At 39.6% G+C, this 24,965-nt stretch overlaps 1 protein-coding gene across 2 annotated transcripts in view; it reads left to right on the top strand.

Moving 5' to 3' along the window:
* Positions 1–16,229: 16,229 nt before the first annotated feature.
* LOC124288759 (solute carrier family 22 member 15-like) overlaps positions 16,230–24,965 on the top strand; it is a 36,625-nt gene continuing 27,889 nt past the window's right edge. For both annotated transcript variants that reach the window (XM_046725291.1, XM_046725290.1), the window contains exon 1: positions 16,230–16,367. The gene's annotated coding sequence lies outside the window, so the exon portion shown is untranslated. The remainder of the gene's footprint in view (positions 16,368–24,965) is intronic.

The raw sequence follows: 24,965 nt of genomic DNA, 5'->3' as shown, positions 1-24,965 counted from the left end.
CTACTGCATTTATCAAGGTCCATATGATTTTTTTATTCATGCAGTCACAAACAAAGGCATCGTAGTGATATTGACAACAAATAGGAGACCTTCAATAATTTCGTTAAGTATATAAATATTAGAATCTGAAAGTAAGGGGTTGTTATAGACTGTAAGAAGGCGGTGACATGTTCCAGCCGACAGGACATAGTTAAAATATACTTATCAAACTATAATGCGCAGCATGTATACAACAACAAAAAACTTCTGAATCCTAACATATATTCTATACTGAGTCAAAAAAGAAACTTCACAAAATGTATTTTTTAAAAATAATGAATTGTTTTTCTCTGATGATACATCCATGTATCCGAAATGGGATCCCTATCTTTCGACTCTAGAAAAACGTTAGCAAAACCCACTCAAACCCATCCATTCGTCGTGCAAATAACGTTAGTGCCAAATCAGGTTTTGCACGTGCAGTCGATCACGTGATCTTCGCATCGAAGTTTTCTTCATATGCACGTGTTTACATTGGCCTCAAGAATTGAAAAAACACTTTTAAACCACAGTTCTAATGGTACTTGAAATGCCACGATTGTCAAATGTGAAACGTGAACGTGCCGTTGGCAAGCTGAAAGATCAGTTATTGACGTCGCAAGAGCAATGGGATGCAGCCGTCGTACTGTGTATGACTTGCGAGGTCGTCTACAACAAACTGGCACCACTTCTGATCGCCCAAGGTCGGGTCGTCCACGTGTGACGTCACGAGCAGAAGACCGTCAAATCGTCCTACGTCACCTACGTGACAGATTTCTGCCGGCTACACGAACCAGGGCTGAGATGTTTAGAGGTCGACTGTCCTCACAGACCATTCGAAATCGGTTGCGGGCTGCCAATCTCAATTCTTGACGTCCATGTCGTGGGCCAATATTGACGCCGTTTCATCAACGTCAACGTCTGCTGTGGGCCCAACGTCACCTCCGATGGACCCAGAGAGACTGGAATCGAGTCGTCTTTAGCGATGAATCCAGGTTTACCCTCAGATTCGCGGACGGCAGGCATAGAGTCTGGAGACGACGTCGTGAACGGTATGCCCAATGTTGTGTACAGGAAGTCGACAGATTCGGGGGCGGAAGTTGCATGGTGCCGGGTGCTTTCTGTGGGAACAACCGTTCCCGAGTTCTGGTCATCCGTGGAAACCTCACAGCTGCTGCTTACGGCGACCAGGTGCTCACCCCTGAACTCGTTCCTTTCATGGCGGCTCATGGCCCACGTCTACAGTTCCAGCATGATAATGCTCGGCCGCATACCGCGATGTTGACACGAAATTTCCTTCAAAACGCTGGAATCAACGTCATGGACTGGCCATCGAGGTCCCCTGACCTTAATCAAATAGAGCACGTTTGGGATGCATTTGGGAGAAGGCTTCGTGGTCTTAGGAACCAACCTCAGAATTTGCAGGAACTTTGTGCTGCCTTGCAAGAGCAATGGCGCAGAATCCCCAACCACGTGTTCACAAGCATCAAGCAGTCGATGAGGAGACGGTGTTTGGCAGTGGTGAATGCGCGGGGCGGCCATGCACAATACTGAACCGAGAAATTTCGAATTTTTATTCTTGTGACTTGACATTCTGTATACCCATGTTTTGGAACGGCGGTGTAGCCTAATGGAACTGATTATGGCACTGTCAGTGTATCGAGTACATCACACAGATCCCAGCAATGAAATAATAACAATTTAACCATCTTACCATCTCATGTTCTTTTATAGTGCCCTGAAGAAAGAATGTGAAGTTTCTTTTTTGACTCAGTATATTTGGGATTACACTTTCTCACTTTCCCATCCGGGATTCGAACCCGCACCCTCAGAGACAGGCACCTAGTCGCCAGCACACGAAGTCAACCGACTAACCCATTCAGCCACCGCGGCTTCAACTAGGTGGAAGAATCCTGTGTAGAAGCTCTGTGTTGATTATCTGATGAAATTCGGGGACTTCTGTGAATTTATATTCTTCGGGGTATGATGCCATTGTGGTACACATATCAAAACCTGACCATGGCCACTAAGATCCTTCAAATTTTCGACATATATCTTTTCGTAGCCGCGAGTGTACAGCCCTATTAGTCTGGTTCTTTGATATCAACAATCACAACAGTCGATAATAATGCATGCTTGGTTTATTTATATTAAATACTACTAGGTATGCGGTATCAATTTGTATTGTTTGTGCCCAGTAAAGGTTTGTCATACCACATAGAAACGGGGTGTTTTTAACGATTTAGATTATTGTAGTTTAATGAGCACGTTTGCCTATTTACTATCTCAGACCCATCAAAGCCTGATACAGTATGTGACCCACTGACAGCCTTTATGTGGAAGCTATTTTCTTTCCCTCAGGTATCTCCTTGATGTATTGCAAAATTGGTCGGGTAGCCTAGCTTGAGCAATTGGTTGACATTATGTCATCGTATATCAGTTGCGTAGATCGATGCTCATGCTGATGATCACTGGAATATCTGGTCCAGACTCGATTTATGACGGCCACCGCAATATAGAAACACAAAATTGAACAAACAAGATCTATATGGTCAAGTCCTTCTCACCCTGTTTGTACAAGCAGCCGCACATATACATGCACACGCATGCACGTCGTCATATGAGCGAAATATTCTCAAGCACGACGTAAAACCCAATTTCACCTCACCTCACCTCTCACCCTGTTTGTGATACTACACTCTATACACTCTATATGGAGACCCGTGAAGATCCGGGTCTTCAGCAACCCATGGTTGTCGTAAGAGGCGACTAACGGGATCGGATGGTCAGGCTCGCTGACCTTGTTGACACGTGTCATCGTGTACAATTGCGTAGATAGATGCCCATGTTGTTGATCACTGGATTGTCTGTTCCTGACTCGATTACTTACAGAACGCCGCAATATAGCTGGAATATTACTGAGTGCGGCGTTTCAGAAAAAAAACAACGTCATTCCACCTTTTTGGATTCTGATGAGATCCTATGTTACAGCTGCCAAAATCGAATTACATACTTCATTGACATATAAACCTTTCTTGACTCCACTGTAGGTCCCATTGATCCCTAGTAAGGTGGTCAAACTTTGGTTGTTAGTGGTTTATAGGCTGGTTTTAATTGGTAAGAATTGAATCTACTGTCTTCTTATCTTAATTATGGTCAGGTTGGTTTTATTTTAAAACTGTGATACACCCACCTATTTTACTGTCCTTTGTCGACAGATATTTAAAATGATTACCTTGGGTTATCGCTATATGGCTGTAATATTGCCGACGTGATGTAAAATTTTAACTCACTCACTCACTCATTTTTCTTGACTCCTCATCGGTAATTGGTCCCACCGACAGTGGATCCCTCTTCACCGACGGATCCGACGAATGTGGCAAGGTCATTCATATTGCGTCAAGAATTATACCAATATCTTTAAATACATTGAAGGAATTGGCAACTTTTGCTTGTTCTATCCCGATCTGAGAAAAGCTTTTGATTTAAAGCATTCACATCTTATAGCCATTATAACCACTTATCGTACTGAAACGTCGCAAAATAACAACGCTGTCATAAGCATTGTAGAAGTGTTTAAACAATTGTGAAACGTATGATAATCATCTGTATAACCATTTTATCGGGCTTATCGGGCTAATGCAAACCATTGGCGACACAACAGGGATATGCTTACCAACAGTTGCACGAGATGTTTGAAATGTTTCCCTTGCCACTGTTTCTCTTCAATCAATGTTTGTTACCTGGCCTTCAAAGAGTCCTATAGGAGACATTAGAAAGGAGTTCTACTGTCTATCTAGATTTCCCGGAGTCATCAGATATATCGACGGGCCACATGTTAGGTTTTAAGCACCTGTAGTCAACGAACCTGCCAATGTCAGTAAAAAAAGGTTACAATTCTGAAGCAAACATCACCTTAACACCTACATAAAACCTTCCGCCATCATCATAAGGAAACTGCTTTTCGACCTTGACACAATGTACACGAAATAAGAATCTGAAATAGATTAATGATGATATGCTTCCAGCATTTGTTGTTTACGCCACGTTCAATAATATTCCAGCTATTTTGCACTGGTTATTACATGCACCTGGTCACACTGTATAAGATGTACCGTTTTGCCTCGTAAATTTACCCTAGTGGCGAGCGGCCAGGCAGTGGGCATGACAGCCACGTGTTCAAGATGAGTAATGTGCAGCAACACCTTGAAACTCATACCACTCTACAGGACGGTGCTGTTCTCGGTGACTGTGGATACGCATGCCGTCCGTATTTGATGAGTCCGTACCTAAAATCATCTACCCCGAGCAAGGCCGATTCAACTCTTCACATAAACGAACAAGGTCACCCAGAGATCAGGCATTTGGGTGGCTCAAAAGGCGCTTCGATGCTCTCCACTGAGAACTCAGGTAAAGAATGATGACAATTTTGATTGATATACAACTTACTTCTTTTATTCTGTGAAAGGTGTCGTTTCGACATAGATTCAAATATCGTTGTCAAGCTGAGCTGAGAGAGAGTTGGCACAATCATTGGTTAGTATACTTACTATAAGCAGCATTTAAAAATACAGTAACGTATTTATTTTTTAACTCTCTTGAAAGGCCTATACAACTGAAACAGTGCCGATTTGAGAAGAATCTCAATATATTTCACAGGCGCTTGTGTCATGTTTCTAGATTTCTTGCGATAATTCTTTGTGAATTCATGCCAGATGTCGACGCGACCGTTGATGCAGAGCACGATAATACCATTGAAGGGCAGTACAAAGGTCCGGAAGATGATCGGAACATCACATTACATCCCAAGACATATTTCACTCCCTGAAATGGTCAATCTTCTTACGGGACATATCTCTGCTCCGCTAAACATATTATATTTGTCATTCGGATGTTGTCCTTGCGAATAATCTATGAACTAAAATAACACATTTTCGTTCGTGTTCTACTTTTGTTCAGGAGTAACTGAAGAATTCCTGCAGAAATATTAATCCCAAATCATTACAAATGATTGTGGATGAAAACTAACAACAAATCGTAAGCCCCAAACATTCAGGATTGTGCAAATGAGTTGTTCTCTTCCCACATTGGTTCCAGAGTGATTATATCAGGCTTTATAACCAAATGAAATGATATGATACAATTATGACAAATCTGTAACGTATACGTATTGTGATATATCATTTTCGTCTAATATCCGTTGTCATCTTAGGAAACCCTCTGAAAGATATGAAGATTTCATAGACAACTAGCGTCCGACCGGAGAGCGGAAGGTCGCGGATTCGACCCCCGACCGCGTCATACCAAAAGACGTTAAAATATGGTACTTGTTGGTCCCTGCCTGGCGCTCGGCATTAACAAGGACTGGTCGGCTCGGTGTCGGTATAATGTGTCTGAGCGGGGTATTCATGCTTCACTGCGGCGGCGTGGTATCTCAGTGGGCTAGCACTATAAAACCAGCTTAAGTCTGGGCTAGTACAAGCAGCCACACATACACATACACACGCATGCACGTCGTCATATGAGCGAAATATTCTCAAGCACGACGTTAAACCAAATTCACCTCACCTCACCTCATAGAAAACTTTTGTTTGAAGATGAAGAATGTCAAGAAAAAGGAGATGGAGCATGGATGAGAAATTGTTTAAATTATTGTGCACTGTGTACTTGATCTCACGAGGCAGTATTACTGAAGAAAGAGTAAAAGAGGTCGGTTGTGCGTTGTTGGTTTTGACCTTCTATAAATGATCATCAAAATCAAGTACAGTATCCGATTGCCGATAGTCACACTCAGCGTGTATAAGGATATGTCTTCGTAGTATGATGATGGGGACGGTAGTTTTAACATTTACAACAGTATGTGTAACTATACTTTATTCAATGCAAACGACATACCCACTGGCATCACTAGATCGTCCGATTCAATGCCATGCGTCACTGGGCCGATCTTTATAACTGTCCACTATCTTCTCACTCGCCGAACTAAACTGTCACCCTTATTTGTTCGAGTTTGCAACATCGCGATTCACGTGCACCAGTGTATCAGCAAATTCTGTTTTGCACAGCGTGGTGTCTGTTCCTATTCATGATCCTTTCGTTCATAAGATACATACATTGGCTCACGCTGTAAGTATACAAGGAAAGAATGGAAGGAGAAATTACTGACAGTTTCTCTTGGTTACACATGAAAAAAAAATAAACATGAATAAACAGATAGTCAAAATGTTTCTATTCGACTTCCATGATCCATTTATGCACACGCGATCCCTAAATCATCGAAAGTCCTCTCGTAACGTTCCGGGTACTGATGTCAGTGTCCATGCTATTTTGGGATATTCGGTCACCAGCAGTAATGTCATATGTCAACATTCTAGCCTGCACATATTTGTTTATTTCTTTGAGGTGAAGGCCGGTTAAATAAACATGCACATGATCATTGTGCTGATAATGGTTGCAGACATTCAGTGATTTTGCGATTCTTTTAACATTATTTATTCCACTTTGGAATACTTTGGAACATCTGTATGAATCGGATGAATCAGAGGCTGAATTTGAAATTTGGGTCTTGTCCATTCTTCATGGCGGGCTTGTCAAGTCATCAAGATTTTGTACTGGAGGGGTTTGAAATAGTGAAAGGTTATTGTCCTTCTGAGAGGATACGTAAGTCCCAAAACATTCAAGGTAAATTTATTCTTACCACCTTTTTAGTCGTAGAATATGTGGGATTTATATATGGCTAGGTTTGACTAAATTGCTATTAGCTGAAGGGATGGTGTAAATCAAGCTAGGTAGGGTCCATGCAGAAAGCAAATGTACTGTAATTCCCCATGGTCCCTAGTGTGGGGATCTACCTTCAGTTGTTGGTAATCTATAGCCTGTTTTATATTGTATTTTCATTTATAGTTAGACAGGTAAGTATAATATCTAACTTTATTTGTATTCATATATAAACTTACAACTTTCTTAGTCACGATATGGATGAAATACTGCCGATGTGACTTTAAATATTAACTTTCTCACTCATTTGTACTGGCGTATCTCTCTGGTGTATTCTGCAACCCATAATGTCCCGATCATACTCTTTGGGATTGAGATCGGGACTCCTGATGGGATATGATAGATTAGCTACAGAGTAGTGACTTGGCTTTGTCGCCTCTAAAGACTTACCTTGAGCTTAGAGGATGGGCATGAAAATGTGGTACAACAACCCTGTTTATGATGACAATTGTGTGCCCTTGTCCACTCAGCCTTTGTCTGATCGTCACAAGGTCAAGCTTACAGATATGTAAGATGCAAAAGATACTTGCTTCAAGATATTCCGTTGTGCACATGCAGTTTTGTTTCCGCGGCACCAAACACAAGCTCAAATTCCAGTCTCGTCGAGATTGACAGGAAGGTAGTTCTCCTGATTTGTGCTCTGGGATAACAACGGACGTCTGATAGGTCGTTGGGCTCTATACACAGCCAATTTAAGTCGCTATCGGATCGTTCTGTTGGGCAAACGACGATGCTGAAGCCAATTTGTTTTTAACGCTCCACCTGACATGAACGGGTGAGGTCTCAGTAGTGTTCGACAAGAACGCTGACGGACCTTAACGACATCAGTTGGCTGACGTTTTCTGGCCAATCGTCTGATAGTCGACGGACAACAACCAATTTCTGTGGCAATAGCCCTGAATGTCATGCCAGTATCCCATATGCCAATATAATATCTGATCGTCACAAGGTCAAGTTTACAGTCACGTGAGAAGCAAACGGCACTTGCTCGAATATTTTCCGTTGCGCATATGTAGTGTTTCTATAGCGCGAAACACTAGCTTGAAAATCAGCCATCAGTCCGACTGATGGACCATTCCCCATGACTTCAAATACCGGTGACGTCGAGCTTGAAAGTAGTCGTCCTGCTTTGCGCTCTGACGATAACAACGGGGGATGGGTTGTCTGTCTGTATACCTTCCTGATTTCGGACCTTTCTGTTCAGCTTTGTTTTTAACACTCCCCTTGACATGAGCGGATTAAGTCTTGTGAGTCTGAGAAGGCTGTATCATCCGTAGGAGTTGGTCGACCTCAACGCGAACGGTGCTTAAAGGCACAATTTCACACATTAACGACAATATTGTGACCTATAATATATATATATATATATATATATATATATATATATATATATATATATATATATATATATATATATATGTTGGAGGAGGGGCATATGCACTCACTTTAGCTTCCTAATTATACAATAAAACACCTATTATCCATTACGACTTGCCTGAAATCGATAACTGAAACTTCGAAAGTTCAGCTCCCAAACAGAGAACACTTGCCATTAATGGAATGTAAACAATTGCTCCGTTCATCGTAAACTGTCGCAAGCGGTGTTTTCGGTGTTTGCCGAACCGGTTTCAACGCGTACGTGTTTTGTCCAGGACAGGATTCTGTTTTCAAAGGAGTTATAGGAACCCTAACCCTAACCTCGAACTCTGACCATAACCCTAACCCTAACCTAACCCTAGCTGTATGCCGTTGAGATTGACATACAAAGCGCCTGCGAGAGGCCTGACTGGAACCCGGCGCAATATAAATAGATTATAAATTTAAAAAATAGTATATTCGTAAAGCGCGCTCCAAGGGATTTCACTCAATAATACTCGGTCAGTAGAGGGCGCGAGAGTCGATTTAATGCAACGTTACATTATAGTTTGGCATGAAATGCATGTGGACCCGTTTTTTTGTATATATCACTTCATCCAATGACCCAATCAATCTCAAACTGTGCAAGTGGATGTTTTGTCAGACAACCTAATCACATTGTAAATCACCGATTTTATGCATTTGTATTAAAGAATCTGTCTATGTAACTGTCAACAAAATAAACAGCAGACCGCAGACGGCTTGCAGAGGGAGGGAGCCAATGACCTGTAACAGCGGCAGTGTATAATGACCACTGACCTATAGTTCTTCATATCACATAAAGATATGACTCATAATGACCACTGACCTGTGGCTCTTCATATCACATAAAGACATGACTCATAATGACAACTTGCCTATAGTTCTTCATATCACATAAACATATGACTCATAATGACCACTGGCTTATAGTTCTTCATATCACAAAGATATGACTCTTCATATGGCTCTTCATCTTCCATAAATATGTGACTCATGTCATTGGATTTACTGTCTGCTCAGAGACACCAATAGGGACCAACTGGTGTTAATCGCCGCTCCAGAACAACACTCTGATAGAACTCGTTCTAAAACTCCATGGAAAAAGTAATCATAGAAATCAAGACAAAGATCATAACGCAAACAGATGTCATAAGCTTATGACTTTCTAAAACTCACTGGGCAACTGCTACAAGCAGACGTCACACATGTCACATGTGCTTGAGAGTGGTGAAGACCAATCAAATCCCTCTTGATAGTGTTATATGTATTACGTACATCTGACATCATCAGCCACACAGCACACTGCTCTTAAACTAATTACACTACTATAAATTTAGTACATGCTACTCGCATTAGTTATATACATTTATGATTCATTTATGCCTTAAATGATATGCTCATCGATGAGGACATTTCTACGATGCATGACACATATATTTCACGATACATTTCACAACTAATAACTTCAAATCATTATGCGGGTATTTCTATGCATAAATATTCCAAACATTTGCTGCCAGCCATACTGGGTTCATTGAGATTTTTCGACGCTACAGAGCGCTTCAAAATTGAAATTGTTAAAATTGTTAGCACCATATATGATACGGACAAACAATTTGTATTTTGCATTTGCCGTGCAATGGGTTAAAGACACCTTTACAAAATGTTTAATTGCAATTAACAATCGCACTGGAGTATCCTAATGGACTAATGAATTTTTCACATATGAATAAATGTAAGTAAATTCAGGTATACAGAGATACATTTTGACATATATGTGCAAGCATTGGGAATATATTTATGTGCACATGTACTAATTCTTTCCACTATAATAGTTATTGTGATAAAAGGATATCAGGCGTAGATGATACTAGAGCTATGTTTGCGCTTTTATGTTAATGATAATAATATAGTTCCATTTGTATCGCGCTTTTCCACTCATCAATGCATGCTCAAAGCGCTTAAATATATATATAGATACATGTAATCATATATGTTAATGATGGCTCATTCATACCCGTGAATTATTTTCATGTATACATAAAGTCCGCGGAGATGTAGCTTGTTGTGTTCAACAGAAAGAACATGGACGAACTCGTACAGCCGACTCCATTCTGTAACTGCACGTGTCAAGGTTTATTCCAAAAACTGCTAAACAGGTTTCAATGAAATCAGATAACTGGTTTACCAGCCATTTGGATCGCGGAAGCGAAATATGAACGCGATACATTAACCTGAAATGCATGAAAACATCACATACCTCATGATATCTGAGTGAGTGAGTTTAGTTTGACGACACTTTTAGCAATATTCCAGCAATATCACGGCGAGTGGCACTATAAATGGGCTTCATACATTGTAACCATTTCGGGAATCGAACCTTGGTCTTCAGCGTGACGAGCGAACGTTTTAACCACTGGGCTACCCCATCGCCCCTCATGATATCTGGACACTGATACCTGAACACAAGGGCACGCTATGAAGAGGGTTAAGGGGCTGTGCGTAATTTAAGATAAAGGTCTTCATAGCATTTCACATATATGAATAATAGGGATCAAACTCTTTCAATATTTGCAAGACGTCTCTGTTAAAGGCAGAGTCGATTTTCCAATTTCGACTGTCACGAGCGTAAGGTTATTACACACTTGGAAAAATGATCATGTTAAATATGTAACCCAATGACTAGACATAGCATAAGTAACGTTTCTTATTGATTCCAGTACTTTGTAAGAAATTAACTTGATTCAGTTAACTTTTGGAAATCGTCATTTTACTGTGAAAGTGTATGTATGCTGTATAAATATTAATAAACACCTGAGTATATCCTCCACACACTAATGTCACATTAGAAATGGAAGCATATTAGATATCTGTCTTGCGGCTTGTATCACGGTCCTTGTCACGAGAAAATGTACATGGATTATATTTGAGCGGGACGAAACTGAACACAACTTCAGCCTTCAGTGCAGACTGAAACATCTGACAGTGGTTGACTTTGTGGCAGACATTTGTGTATTTTAAATGTACATCCATGCAGTAATTTAAACTAACTAGATTTTTACATATTGAGTGCTGTCTTTTTACCTGACGACTTGTATTGAATGTGACCGCGGGTATTTTCAAGCGGTTGACATTTTGTGCGGAACTGGGCTTGGTCTGTTTAGCTGCCTGTATTCGGTAAAGGGCTGGCTGAGGTGGTCATATTATATATTTTTAATGCTTCGTCAAGGCCATACTGTGCACACATGTACATGTAATATATGTTGGTAGTTTAGTTTAGTTTATTTTAAAGATATACAACGTTACTATAAAACTCAATAATTGTCTAACCTAAATTTTATGAGCATTCATGGAAATTCAAGAGAATCGTTCGAAATTATGGCAACAAATTCATTACTGTTTATACTCATAATTGTATGCGCCAGCTCTAAACTTTTGAAGCGATCAGCGTTTTGGCAGCCACATTCCATATAAGGTCAAGGTCATTAGTACAATCGCTGTGGTGAGAAAAAGCCGACAAAAAAATACAAGTTTAAATAAAACGTCTGAAATATCGCGACTTCGAGACGTGTTGTGAATGACAACCGCCATTTTGTTTTGATCACGTTACTTTGGTCATGTGACCGAGTGCAAATAGTTCCGGCAGCACGCAATGTTATTACACAATGGAATAACATTGTAGATTTATTAAACAGTGATATCTTCAACGGGGTCAGTAATAAAATAATTTTCTAAATCCTGTTTTCAATCATACAACTTAGTTTCCAATAATATCACTTCAAAATAGCACGTTTGTTATTAATTGTATGTATCTATCTCTTGAATACAGGTAGATTTGTATTTACTTTCCTCAATATTCCAGTATGAATAATTTGATAATTATGATAAGTTGATCAAATGATGTGTCTTGCCCACACCACTATTCACCTGCTTGTGGTTCTGTCCGATCTTGATCGATACCATCAGGAGAGAGAGTGAGTAAGGACCTTTCCAAATGTATGGTTCGGTTGGGTGATGATGAATTTAAGGGGGTTCACCCATCTTGTTCTGGGGAGGTAGGGGGCCCATCAATTTTGTACATACACGCGTATGTACTAGAGGGGTCAGCAAGTTTGTACATAAAAATATTTCAAAATATGCTTACAAATTATGGGGGGATCATTGATTTTGTACATGACATGCAGGGGGGTTAGTGACTTCGTACATAAATTTTAGGGGGGTCATTCACATTATACATGCTTCTCATAATAATGAACGTCACACACACACACATGAACACACACACACACACACACACACACACACACACACACACACACACACCAGCCATAAATTATGAACGGTCCCTAAGTTTTTACGACGGTTGTTGCAACATGCCAACAAAAGCACGGCGGGGTACACTGGAAATGTGTGTTTTAGAAAAGGTACCTGTGTTTTTGCCATGAAGTCGTAATTCAAACATGGCATTATCTATCTAGTGGTGCTTGACTTTAACAGGAAAAATGCATTTTTTTTAAAATTACTGGAACAAAAACTATCATGCCTCCACTGTTTCAATACTTTTCGAAAGTGATACAAATGACAGGATTATTTACATACATTCCAGCCATGACGACATGGCATTGGGAATGGTTGTCTGTGTTTTATATATCGGATTTCATTCCCCATATCTGTCAATATACCTCACGTTCTAGACGTTATGCTTGAATTTCATTGGCAATGTGCCCTGTGCTGATCTTGATGCAGTTTTCAAAATATTTTGCTTCCGACGTGTTGACTGCTTTTCTGGACTTGACAATTACAAAATACGCAAGTCCCGTTCACTCTTGTACCGAGTGATACTGTGTTTTCAGGGTGAATAACTGGCCTGCCATTGAATGTGTTTATAGCAGCCCCACCGGTGGGGCACGGTTGAACTCGACTTTTCAAGAGCACTCCATGTCATCACTGGTAGAGATAAGGTCAGATGCTCCTGCTGAGGTCGAAATCGTGCAGTCGACTCTGGCAGGTTTTTCTGATGACTAGGAAGAGGGGTTTGTGGCTTTTATTAACTGCTCAACATGAAAGATATTGTCGGTACCTAGTCCTGTGACATATGTATGACGTCATTCTTTTCAGTGTTATATTGTGACGTGACTATGTCCATCTATAAGCATAAAATGTATAGAATCAAGTTATGTGATTATCGTTCGGTGTTAAACTTCTGATACATAAACATACAATGGTGACCGAGGAGATTTCATTTTAAAAAATAGGTTTGTAGGTAAGTGAGCAGAGATTCTATTCATGACAATTCAGCTTAATATAATCGCAAGACAAAACGCATGCCTTGATTGCATGGAAAGGTCCAACATCGGACATTTGTAAAGTACATACATTTGCACATTGACATTATGATAACTTAAAGATGGCAGAGGAATAGGGCCACATGTCCGTTCAGGTCAATTCGAATGTTCACAGAAATTTGCCCTTTTACCAATGTCATTGGGTCTACATGTGTGACAAAATTACATCAATAAATCACGATTGAAAGATGAAGGAAAATAACCTATCAGTATTTCATGATTTCCAAGTGCGTGTTCACAACAGTAATAATGGAAAAGTGAGAATTGATGAAGTACTGGTGAATTAAATTAACCTATTATAGAATATAGAGGCAGTGAAATAGACACTAACACACATGTACATGTATTTCACAGTGTAAAGCTGAATCGAGGTTGGTATCGTGTGTTTCGGGGGCCAAAAAAAATCTGTTGAAGGGACGGTGTAAATCCAGCTAGGGTCCATGCAGGTAAGAAATGTACTGCAAATCCTCATGGCCCCTAGTATGGTATTCTATCTTCAGTTCGTGGCCATACTGAGCCCGTTTTTTTTATGTTGTATTGTCCTGGTTGATATCATATTATACAGATAGATGCTAGTCTTAATTCTTGCTTCTGTGATATTTTTACTGTTCTTCGTCGACAGGTTTTTAAACATTTAACTGTATTTATCATGGATGTATAACTATTTTTAGTCGTGATATGGCTGAAATACTGCCGATGTGACTATAAACTTTAAGTCACTCACTCACTTACTCGGGACCAAAGCATTGTGTTCGAAAAACAATTCAAGGCTAACAGTTCATCTCCAACTAATCTTAATCCAAATAATAATCTTATATATTTGTATTTGTTTTATGAAGAGTTGGAAGTTCCATACCATACCATTAAATTATCTAAACATTATTCACTGGCTTTCAAGTAAAAATTGTCGATCCCAGTTGCAAGTCTCTAAACTGTAAATAATTTTTAAAAGTTCTAGTATGACAGAAGGAAGGAGCTTGTTTGGCGGATATGAGGACGTTTTACAGTTGCTAAATTGGTTCAGCCTTTATATAGGTATTCTTATATTACTTGGTCCGTTCAACAGACATGTCAGGTCGTGTCATCGGGGACGTCTTCACGACTTCACGATTATTTTGACCCTTCGAGGGCAACTTACATTCATTTTAGATGTGCACTTGCTATAAGCAATATGTGCACCCATCATTTAGCAGAAAATCGAGTTTCAGTATACTGGTCTTGCAGCTCGGTGACTTGGAAAATCAATTGATTTTGTTATTGATAAAAAAAAATATAAGGCTTCCGCAAGGGAGAACTGCTCAAAAATGGCAAGTTGGTATTGGAATGCTGGCATGTCATTGAGAGTTATTGCACGACATGTTGGTTATTATCCATCGACTATCAGCCGTAACACGTGCTAATGTATGCAGATACAAAATATGGCACAGTATGCGGTACATCCTGTGTTTCAAAGGTAAATATAACATTAAATATCTTATTTGATACTACACCTTACAAGCGTTAAATATGTCCTGACTTCGAAATAAATGTTAGAACACCCCGGTTCGAATATATTTTAGCTTTCTGTTACAGAGGCATATGGTTCTAAAACATACTATCAGAAGAACCATCCACTTGGGCGGCAGCTTTAGATTCCAAAAAAATAGACACCTTCAGTTGGTAGTGGGGTGGCGAGGTAGCTTAGTGGTTAAAACGTTCGCTCGTCACGCCGAAGACCCGGGTTCAATTCCTCACGTTAGTACAATGTGTGACGCATATTTCTGGTGTCCCACTCCGTGCTAGAATATTGTTAAAAGCGGCGTAATGCTGAGACAAGTAGTTGACCCGTGTACAAATGTCACTGTATTCTAGTCACGAGATAATTACTGGTGATAAGTTTCCTTTAAGTTTTAAATTTAATCATGGGTTGGATTTAAGTTCCATATATTGAGTAAGGAGGGGGATAAACTAACAGTTATAGAATATATGTTCCCGACATGTTTTCTTCAATCTAATCTAAGATGCCAATTATCGGTGTTTAGTTTCGTTGTGGATCAATCGCCTCTTACGGGCACTACCCTTCTAGTTTCCAGGAATTTTATCGCTAACGGTTATCGCCAATACATAATAAATCTTCCAAATCATTGTAATCAAATATATATGGTGTAGCGTCCTGGACAATACTAACAGAGGTTTATATCCTTATGCAGAAGCTTGCCCTATTACAAAGGATTGCAGCTTTCGGTTAATCTATCCCCAAACAAATATATCCATGAAAGCCCATGAAGTCTGTATTGCGAGGCAAGTCTAGATTACGGCTGTTACTAAAAATGTAGAAAGTCCATAGGCTCCTTTTTATTTTATATTATGAATCCAATTTAGAAACGTTTTTTTCCAGTAAAATATGTTCATTTCAGAGACTACACTTTACGCCACAGATCAGGAAAAAAGTGTTTTCCTCATTGAAGTGAAAAGGGTTTTGTGACATATATTTACCCGAATGGTTGGGGCAGGGCGCAGTTGTTTGCAGCCAACGTTCATAAATATTTGACCATCGTACAAGTGGCATAATCAGCTGCAACATTAAAATATGCCCACGTGCACATTTCATATACAAACGGACCGAAAGAATCCACTTCCTCCCCACAAGCCCCTCCCCTGCATGCATCTAAAGCTTCCCGGGGAGCCCAGTCACAACCATTCAGCTCTCGGCGTAGAATGAGCCTTACGCTGACATAGTTTCCACATAGGAATCGAGCTCTAACTGGGACGAGTATATGTACTTTAGTCACGGCTTCTTCCTGCAACATTCACTGGATGGTTTCTCGGTGTGAACTTCGGAAGAAATAGGTATGTATTTTGATACGATTGTATCCAACTTGTGCATGTCTACACATTGCCTGTATTGGGTTGTAATTCACGATACACCATGTTGTCGTTGATGTTATTCCTGTTGTATCCTGTCACAAAACGGCTCTGGTTTGATTAGTTCCATGTGTGCCTCCAAGTTTCTTTTATACAACATGCTTAGGCAGCAAGTGATCAGCAGATTACACGCTGGGTTCTCTGCTCATGTTGTGAAAGCGTTCAAGCATGCAGCAAGAAGGCTGTTGACGATAACTTCTGTTGCTGTAGCAACTGGCTGTTGAGGTCAACTGACCTGTTCAGTCGCCCATGCAAGGGTCCCTGGGCACGGGCTTGCTGGCGGGATACGCAATATATATTAACGTAATTAGTCTGAGAGCACACGTGTGCGCGTGTGCTTTTATAAACAAGAGCGTAGAAACCGTTGACTGTGATTGCCTGAGTGCACAGCATCAGATGAACAAGCTTTAATGTGGCACAGCCCTCTTAAAATAGTTATAGTCGTATTTCTGATAATACAGAAATGCTGCTTCGTGTGTATCACTTCTTAGAGCCATTAAACGATCTTGATGTGTTGTTGATGTCTTCGCCAAACAGTTATATGTCCAGTGTAGAATGAATGAATGAATGAATGAATGAATGAATGAATGAATGAATGAATGAATGAATGAATGAATGAATGAATGAATGAATTTTTGTTCAAATTTATATCTTGTCATAAAGATCAATATCCTGTCCAGTTTAGAATATCAGTTCACTTTGAAATGTGTTCTCGAAGCCCGTCCATGTGTTAAAGTATCAAATGTATGGAAGTAAACCTTTGTATTGTGAGGAACCCGACGTTTCTGGATATGTTCCTCGTCGTATTCCTCGTTATAGCTAGAGAACATGACATTCATAGGTTTGATTATTCGCGTGTATCAATCCTAAGAGCCACCCAAAGACCTTGAGGTATTGTTCTGTGACTATAAAAATATCCACGCACCTGACCTGTTATCAATGTATTTGTGATAACAATAGCGTGTACTTTAGATGCAGGTTCCTGATGAACGTGTTGCCATTGTCCACAACCACGGATGTGTATGATGGGGGCACAGACATCGGTCACTGGAGTTAGCAACAGGGCCGGGTAATCAATGGCAAGGCAAACGGGTTAACGAAGTGTTCGTCCTGTGCTACCGATATGTCCTCGGTTGCTGTGACACGTGAGCAATCTTCAAAGGCAATGGCATACTTTTGTAAACATGTACATAATAGATCATGTATGCGACTATTTAGCCATATCAAAGATGGGTTAATGCCGTTCAATAGTAGCCATGTACCAAGATGTGACGTGTGCGGTACGTGTAAATGATTACATAACTGACTCCTTCAATGTCACAAAAGGTGTGAAACAAGGCTGTAGACTGTCTCCAACCCTCTTTTCCATTTACATAAACGACTTAGCAGCCGAAATAAGAGACATGGACTGTGGTATACCTCTTGATGATGAAATGCTATCAATTCTGTTATATGCTGACGACATAGCACTGTTAGCACCAAATGAGATATGCCTCCAGAAAATGATGGATACAGTTAGCAATTGGTGTTTTAAATGCCGTATTAGTATTAATAATGATAAAACAAAAGTTGTACATTTTAGAAACAAATCTGTCTCCCGATCTTGTTATGAATTTTCCTGTGATAATAACCCTGTCATGTATGACAGTGTTTACCGTTATCTTGGCTTGTGTTTAAACGAACATATGGATATGCATAAAACTGTTAAAGAGCTCTGTAAAGCGGCTAGTAGAGCATTATCTGCTCTGTATACTATATTTATTTGTGCTGGTGGCATGTCATATGAAGTTTTTACCAAATTGTATGAATCTTTGGTTGAACCGGTTTTATATTATGGTTCTAGCTTATGGGGTATGAACAATTACAGGGAAGTAGAAGTTGTACAAAATAGAGCATGTAGAATGTTTCTTGGTGTAAGTAAGAATGCGCCTGTTATTGCACTTAGAGGGGACATGGGATGGTTTTCAGTGTCTGTAAGACAAAAGGTAGAGGGTTTCAGATATTTATTAAGATTGAAATCTTTGCAGCAACATCAGCTGCCATATGTAATTCATCGATGGGCAAATGGGATTCCTTCCTCTTGGGATAACAAGTTAATGAATATCGTTCGACAATATAACTGTGCCCATTTGTTAAATAATAATTGGGAAACTAAATCTTGTGTAAAATATTTTAAAGAAGTTTTAATGCATGAGGACGTATTAAAATGGCACGCTAAGCTCTGGGATGATGACGGTAATGTTAATGAGAATAAGCTACGAACTTACAGAAAGTTTAAGGTCTCCCATGCTGTAGAATTTTATGTAAAAAATGTTATCTTTCGAGACCATCGTCGTATTTTAGCTAAGTTTAGGTGTGGAATTTTACCATTGTATGTTGAAACGGGTAGATATACCAAGCCTTCTATACCACTTGAAGAAAGGCTATGTAAATATTGTAAAAATGATTGTACATATTTTATTGAAGATGAGTTTCACTTTTTGATCCAATGTACTTTTTATAAAGACATTAGATTTAACCTTTTTAAGGCAGCTGCAGAAAGCAACGGTAATTTTAATCACCTTTGTGATGAAGATAAATTGTTTAATATAATGAATTCCGATGTTTTACAAAAAGAATTAGCAAATGCACTTTATAAAATGTTTAAAAGACGGCAATGGCGGAATAATGTTAATTTTATATATACAATGTATATCTAATTTATGCATTTTCATTTTTGGACTTAATTTATCATGATTATTTTAAGAATCTCCTGTTATTCTTTTTCTTTCTCTTTTGTTGTTTCATCGAGGAGTCTGTTGTTGTTATCAGTGTGTCTTATCTACAATCTGCCTAAATTTCTATCTCCCATATTATATTCTATCATGTGTGTACCATTAATGTACTTATAATATATTTATAGTGTCTCGTAAGCCCATGTATGGCTGGACGCACTTCCTTTAAACTGTTTTATGTGATTCTGTATTTTACTGTAAATGTTGTGCGTGTGACACTTTAATAAACATTTTACTACTACTACTACTACTACTACTACTACTACTACTACTACTACTACTACTACTACTACTGAGATGTATAATGCCGTTCAAGCCATGTACCAAGATGAGACGTGTGCGGTACGTGTAAATGACTACATAACTGACTCCTTCAATGTCACAAAAGGTGTTAAACAAGGTTGTAGAATGTCTCCAACTCTCTTTTCCATTTACATAAACGACTTAGCAGCCGAAATAAGAGACATGGACTGTGGTATACCTCTTGATGATGAAATGTTATCAATTTTGTTTTATGCTGACGACATAGCACTGTTAGCACCAAATGAGATATGCCTCTTCAGGTGTAAACTCTTATAAATTCAGGGCAAGTTATGCCTTTATAATAATAATCATATTATCCGTTTACACTTCATGCGTTACGTTACACGTAAGGTGTAGTACATTCGCCACAACAGACATGGATTAGTGAGTTTACGTAGATTGACTAAAGACTCTGACTCGAGAGACGCCAAATTGGAACCGTGTCAGATAACCTTAGTGGTACTGCTAAATTATAATTACAATTAATTCACTTAGTTAACCGAACAACAACTGCATGACAATAAGTATACAGATGTACAACTATACCATGCAACAGCGTTGACAGTAAGCAAGTACTATTTGCTGTGTTGTAAGTAGTTGGGTTGCATGGAAAACAAGTGCACTTTGCCGCTTGTTATCCACTGAACCCTATATATTACATGTTACATGCATACAGTACTTGGCCATAAGCGAGTCATCATTAGTAAAATTTCCATAGATTTACATGTTAATTAACTCTTGCAAGAATAATTTTCATAAATTGAGTAGTAGTCATTTTATTTTGATATTGTGCAAACATCTTGGAAATCTTCTTCAGCTACGTGTACATAATTTTCTTTCACCTTTCCGTTGATTAGTTATCGAATGACACCTGATTATATAATTAAGCACCATACGTACATCTTAATTTTAATCTATCTAAACTCACTCACTCACTATCACAACAACAACACACGTGTGAGTAAAGAGGAGGCTTCAGCCCGAAGCACACAAAGTTAATGTCATGACATTAAGTCTTTATCACTAATTTACGTAATTACATAGATATTAACATGTTAATAATCCCAGTTCAATTTCCATTGAATTAATTCAGCATAAAACATTAATCAATATCATATTTTTTATGTAGTGTGTATATGTAATAATTTGATAAAGAATGTCATATCCACTTATCGTCTGTAGTTAATCCCGGCATTGTCACCTCATCAGCCATGACTGACTGCACGCGGAACCAGACATAAGACGGTGGTTTATGTACAGGCCCGCGGTCATTCCAGGATATTATAACAGGCCTACTTGTCCTGTCGGCGCGAGAACACGGTGTAAGCTTTGCAATCGTTGTTTTGGACTGCTGAGACACGTTTGTCTCAAAGGTCGCGATAGTCATATAGGGTTGACTGATTCACCGTAGTTCTCCAGTCATCCGAGACCAAATACCGTCGTGTTATGTCGGTCGACGACTTGGCCAATATTTGTATCACCGTGGGTGGTTATATGAGAACAGTGACTGTATGTTCATTTGAAAGTGGGCCACATGTAACCGTAGCTGTCATAAGTGACGCGAGCAATCTTGAATAATAATCAGTTCATTATGTTTGCTATACGGTCTAAAAAATGTTAATATTTTTAATTAAAAACTTTTTCGCCTGGATAGGCGTGCTGGAACTTACATATCAGACAGAACATGAGCGCCCAGACTGATCCCACCCCATCTTGGCGGTTTCGTATTTTTACTTCTTCTTTTTTCCTCACTACTGATTTTGGTTCGGGCTGTTATGGATGGGGGCAACCCACTCCCTGTCTACTCAGTGTCGAAAACATCCCAAATGTGGCAGATGGTAGAGGTGACGCGTTGCCTGTATGATAGCGTCTCGCGATGGCATTCATGCAAACGAGCGCTGAAACGAATATTAAGACCCCCATAGACAGATACCGCAACATGGTTCTTCATAGACTGTAATGTGGTATTTTAGCTGTAAACATTGAATCAATTTTGCCTACCCCGGGTGGTGTCACAGGATGGACTCTATGTCCAGGACCGCGTAACTTGTACTTGTTTTCTAGTACATGTTTATTGTTTCCATAACAAAACGCACACTACCTCGTCCTGTTGTTCTGAAGATCCCGTATGTACGTGAGTGAATCTATTGACTATCTTTCTGTCTTAATTTCCATCAGGGTGGTTATATTCTGAAACCCAACTATCTAATTGCCCTTTGTCAACACGTTTTAAGAGAAGAACTTGTTTTCATGGCTATGTGTCTGTAATATTGCCGACGCGGTTTAAAATCTTAACTCACTCACTATGTAAATGTAGGAATAACCCTAGCTGCTAACATGTCGTCAACAGAGAGAACACTGAATGCCCGTACGACAATGACAGCCAGTGTAGATATTCTCATCAGGTCTGGATTTAGTCCAGAGTTTGTCAGTCCCCAAACCTGTCTCGCACTCGTTGAAGCAATAACACTGTCCAAGGCCCTATACGGATGTGAGCTCTGGTCAGCCCTAACGAAAACTGAAATTACGATGCTGGAGAGGGCATACAGATATATAATTAAGTGTATTCAAGGATTGCCGAAACTAACTCGTACTGACGTATGTTTGGGTCTGCTTGGTGTTATGCCACTTGAAGGCATGATAGACTCCAGAAAACTACTGTTCTTCGGCAGGCAATTGAAAATGGATACGTCATATCTTCCATACAAGATACTCCTCACTAGACTGCTCAGCTATCACCATGGATGTTCACCAAATCAACAAGGTCTGGTGCCAGATATCTATAGACTTTGCGATAAGTATGACTTAATGGATCATATCAGGACTTTTCTCGACAACGGCAATTTCCCATGTTATACCTTATGGAAAAAGAAAGTAAAATCTGCAGTATTCGACTTTCAATCGAGATCTTGGACTGAGCGGATCCATAGCGACCCAGATCTCCAAGAAATGAAGCATATATCATTATCAGTTCACCTTACTTTTCGGATCCCTTGTCTCACATCATAACGTCATGTAAATATACATCTGAAGTGCGGGATGATCTGTGGTGTGAACTTTCCAATATTGGACCAATTGACTTCAGTGTTATTCTTCACAATATGTCTGAAGGTGATCTGACTCTAAATCTATTATCCTGCAATCCTAACTTCACTTTAAGTGAAAGTGATAGATCACAATTCACACTGGCAGCTGTACGGTACGTGTACAAGATGTGTGCTGCGTACTACAAAACACAAACTGCCTTCCAGTACTGATAGAAAGAAGACTGAGTCACTCTCTATTTATGATGTAAATTTATAATTTTCATCGTATTCCTGATGTAATTCTTGATTGTATGAGCTCTCCGCAATGGAGGTGGGGTGAGGTGAAATTGGGTTTTACGTCGTGCTTGAGAATATTTCGCTCATATGATGACGTGCATGCGTGTGTATGTGTATGTGCGGCTGCTTCTACTAGCCCAGACTTAAGCTGGTTTTATAGTGCTAGCCCACTGAGATACCATGCCGCAGTGAAGCATGAATTTCCCACTTAGACACATTATACTGACTCCGAGCCGACCAGTCCTTGTTGTACCCATTAATGCCGATCGCCAGGCAGGGACCAACAAGTACCATATTTTAACGTCTTTTGGTATGACGCGGTCGGGGATCGAACCCGCGACCTTCCGCTCTCCGGGCGGACGCTCTAACCACTACTCCGCAATGGAGGATAATGAAAGTATATATATATATATGTAACTACAGCATAGAAAACGAAGTTTGCATTTGTTTGCAGTAATAACATATTTCGATATGCTTATGCACGCTTATGCGTGTCGTCTCGTCTTATTATGTCTGTGCCTGTTTGAACCTTATTGGTTATGCCTATTTGAGTAGGTTCGTTTTATGGGTCCGCTTGCGATACGTGTGCACATGCTTGAACTGGTTTGTGTGTGCGCGCATATATTGAGATGTGTCTGTTTTTATGTGTGTGCGTCATTGCTTTTCAAACTGTTATTGTGTGTGCAAATGTTCGACTGGAATGACGTCAATTACAATGTGCATCTTTGAGCAACATGCTCTACCGAGCATAAGAAACTATACACTTGAAAACATAATTTGACAAAAAATAAAAATGTTACCAAAGCGTATAGACCTAGAAGAGTTGCTGAAACACTGCAAAGTTAAGGTCGAAAACATAGTAGTATAACTATATGACACCTGTATCAAATACCCTTGAGCAATGGGGTAGCCTAGTGGCTAAAGCGTTCGCTCGTCACGCCGAAGACCCGGGTCGATTCCCCACATTGGTAGGTGTGAAGTTCATTTCTGGTGTCCCCAGTAGTGATATTGCTGGATTATTGCTAATAGCGGTCTAAAACTACATTCACTCACTCACTCAATCAATCAAATATCCTGTGATTCCTTTTTTTATTTCATGTCTACACATCCTCAAACATGGCTGGAAGATATACGTTTGTGTGACCATCTTCGCATGAATATGTTTGTTTATAATCCAGAACTGTGTTCCACAGGAGATATTGCTTGTGTGAGATCAAACGATATCTCCCACTAGGAGATATCGTTTTTACAGTAGATTTTGTACAATGCCCTGACAATGCTATGACGTCATGAACATCATGACGTCACAATGTTGTGACATCGCTGCACTGCAAGTCTAATGGCAGAACCCTGTTCAGAGATGTACATTTTTCATTGAAAACTAATGAAGAGTGATTTTTTATGATAAATAGAATCTCACCCTCGTGTCTTCTGATATCAAATATATCAACACTCGTTGATAAAAGTATAACTATCCTCGGCAAGCCTCAGATATTTGTAGCTTTATCAACTCGTGGTGATAAATATTTAATACCAAAAGACACTCGGGTGAGATTCTGTATATAACAGTATTATTCATGTTCGCACTGGGCTATACTATAGTTCCTATTTTCCACCTAGAATTACAAGATAATTTTATCACAGCTTCAGTACCGTTTAAAGTTCTTGTACAGCCCTCACGTGACCAGGCAATGTATAAAGATAGCGCTACGTATTTATATCTGTTCCGAGATAAGCGGGCAAATGTATTATGTATTTTCAGAGTGAGGCTGTTGGCGCCGGAGATTAGGTTCGAGATATCGACACATTCGAGAAAACGGGCTTGGAGATAACGAGGTTCGACTGTACTGATATCTTAGGCTAAGTGGCCAGATGATGTTTCAGATGCTTGAACTTTGTGATTTGTATGAGCAATTCAGCATGTTAATATAGTTTTCTTCTTCTTCTTCTCCTTCTTCTTCATCATCTTCTTCTTCTTCTTCGTCTTCCAAATACGTTTATTATGTCGTCTAAGGTGTGGGATGGTTTCTATGTGTATATAGTTTACTCCTAAATATAACAACAATTTTCTGAAGTAGAATGCGGAATACAGTAGAAAATATGAATTTGTTAACTCTGATATA

This window comes from Haliotis rubra, unplaced genomic scaffold (genome assembly GCF_003918875.1).
Source record: "Haliotis rubra isolate DU_JTF1 unplaced genomic scaffold, ASM391887v1 Scf423, whole genome shotgun sequence".
NCBI lineage: Eukaryota > Metazoa > Mollusca > Gastropoda > Lepetellida > Haliotidae > Haliotis > Haliotis rubra.
The sequence above is the reverse complement of the archived record's forward strand: the minus strand, read 5'-3'. Positions and strand labels throughout refer to the sequence as shown.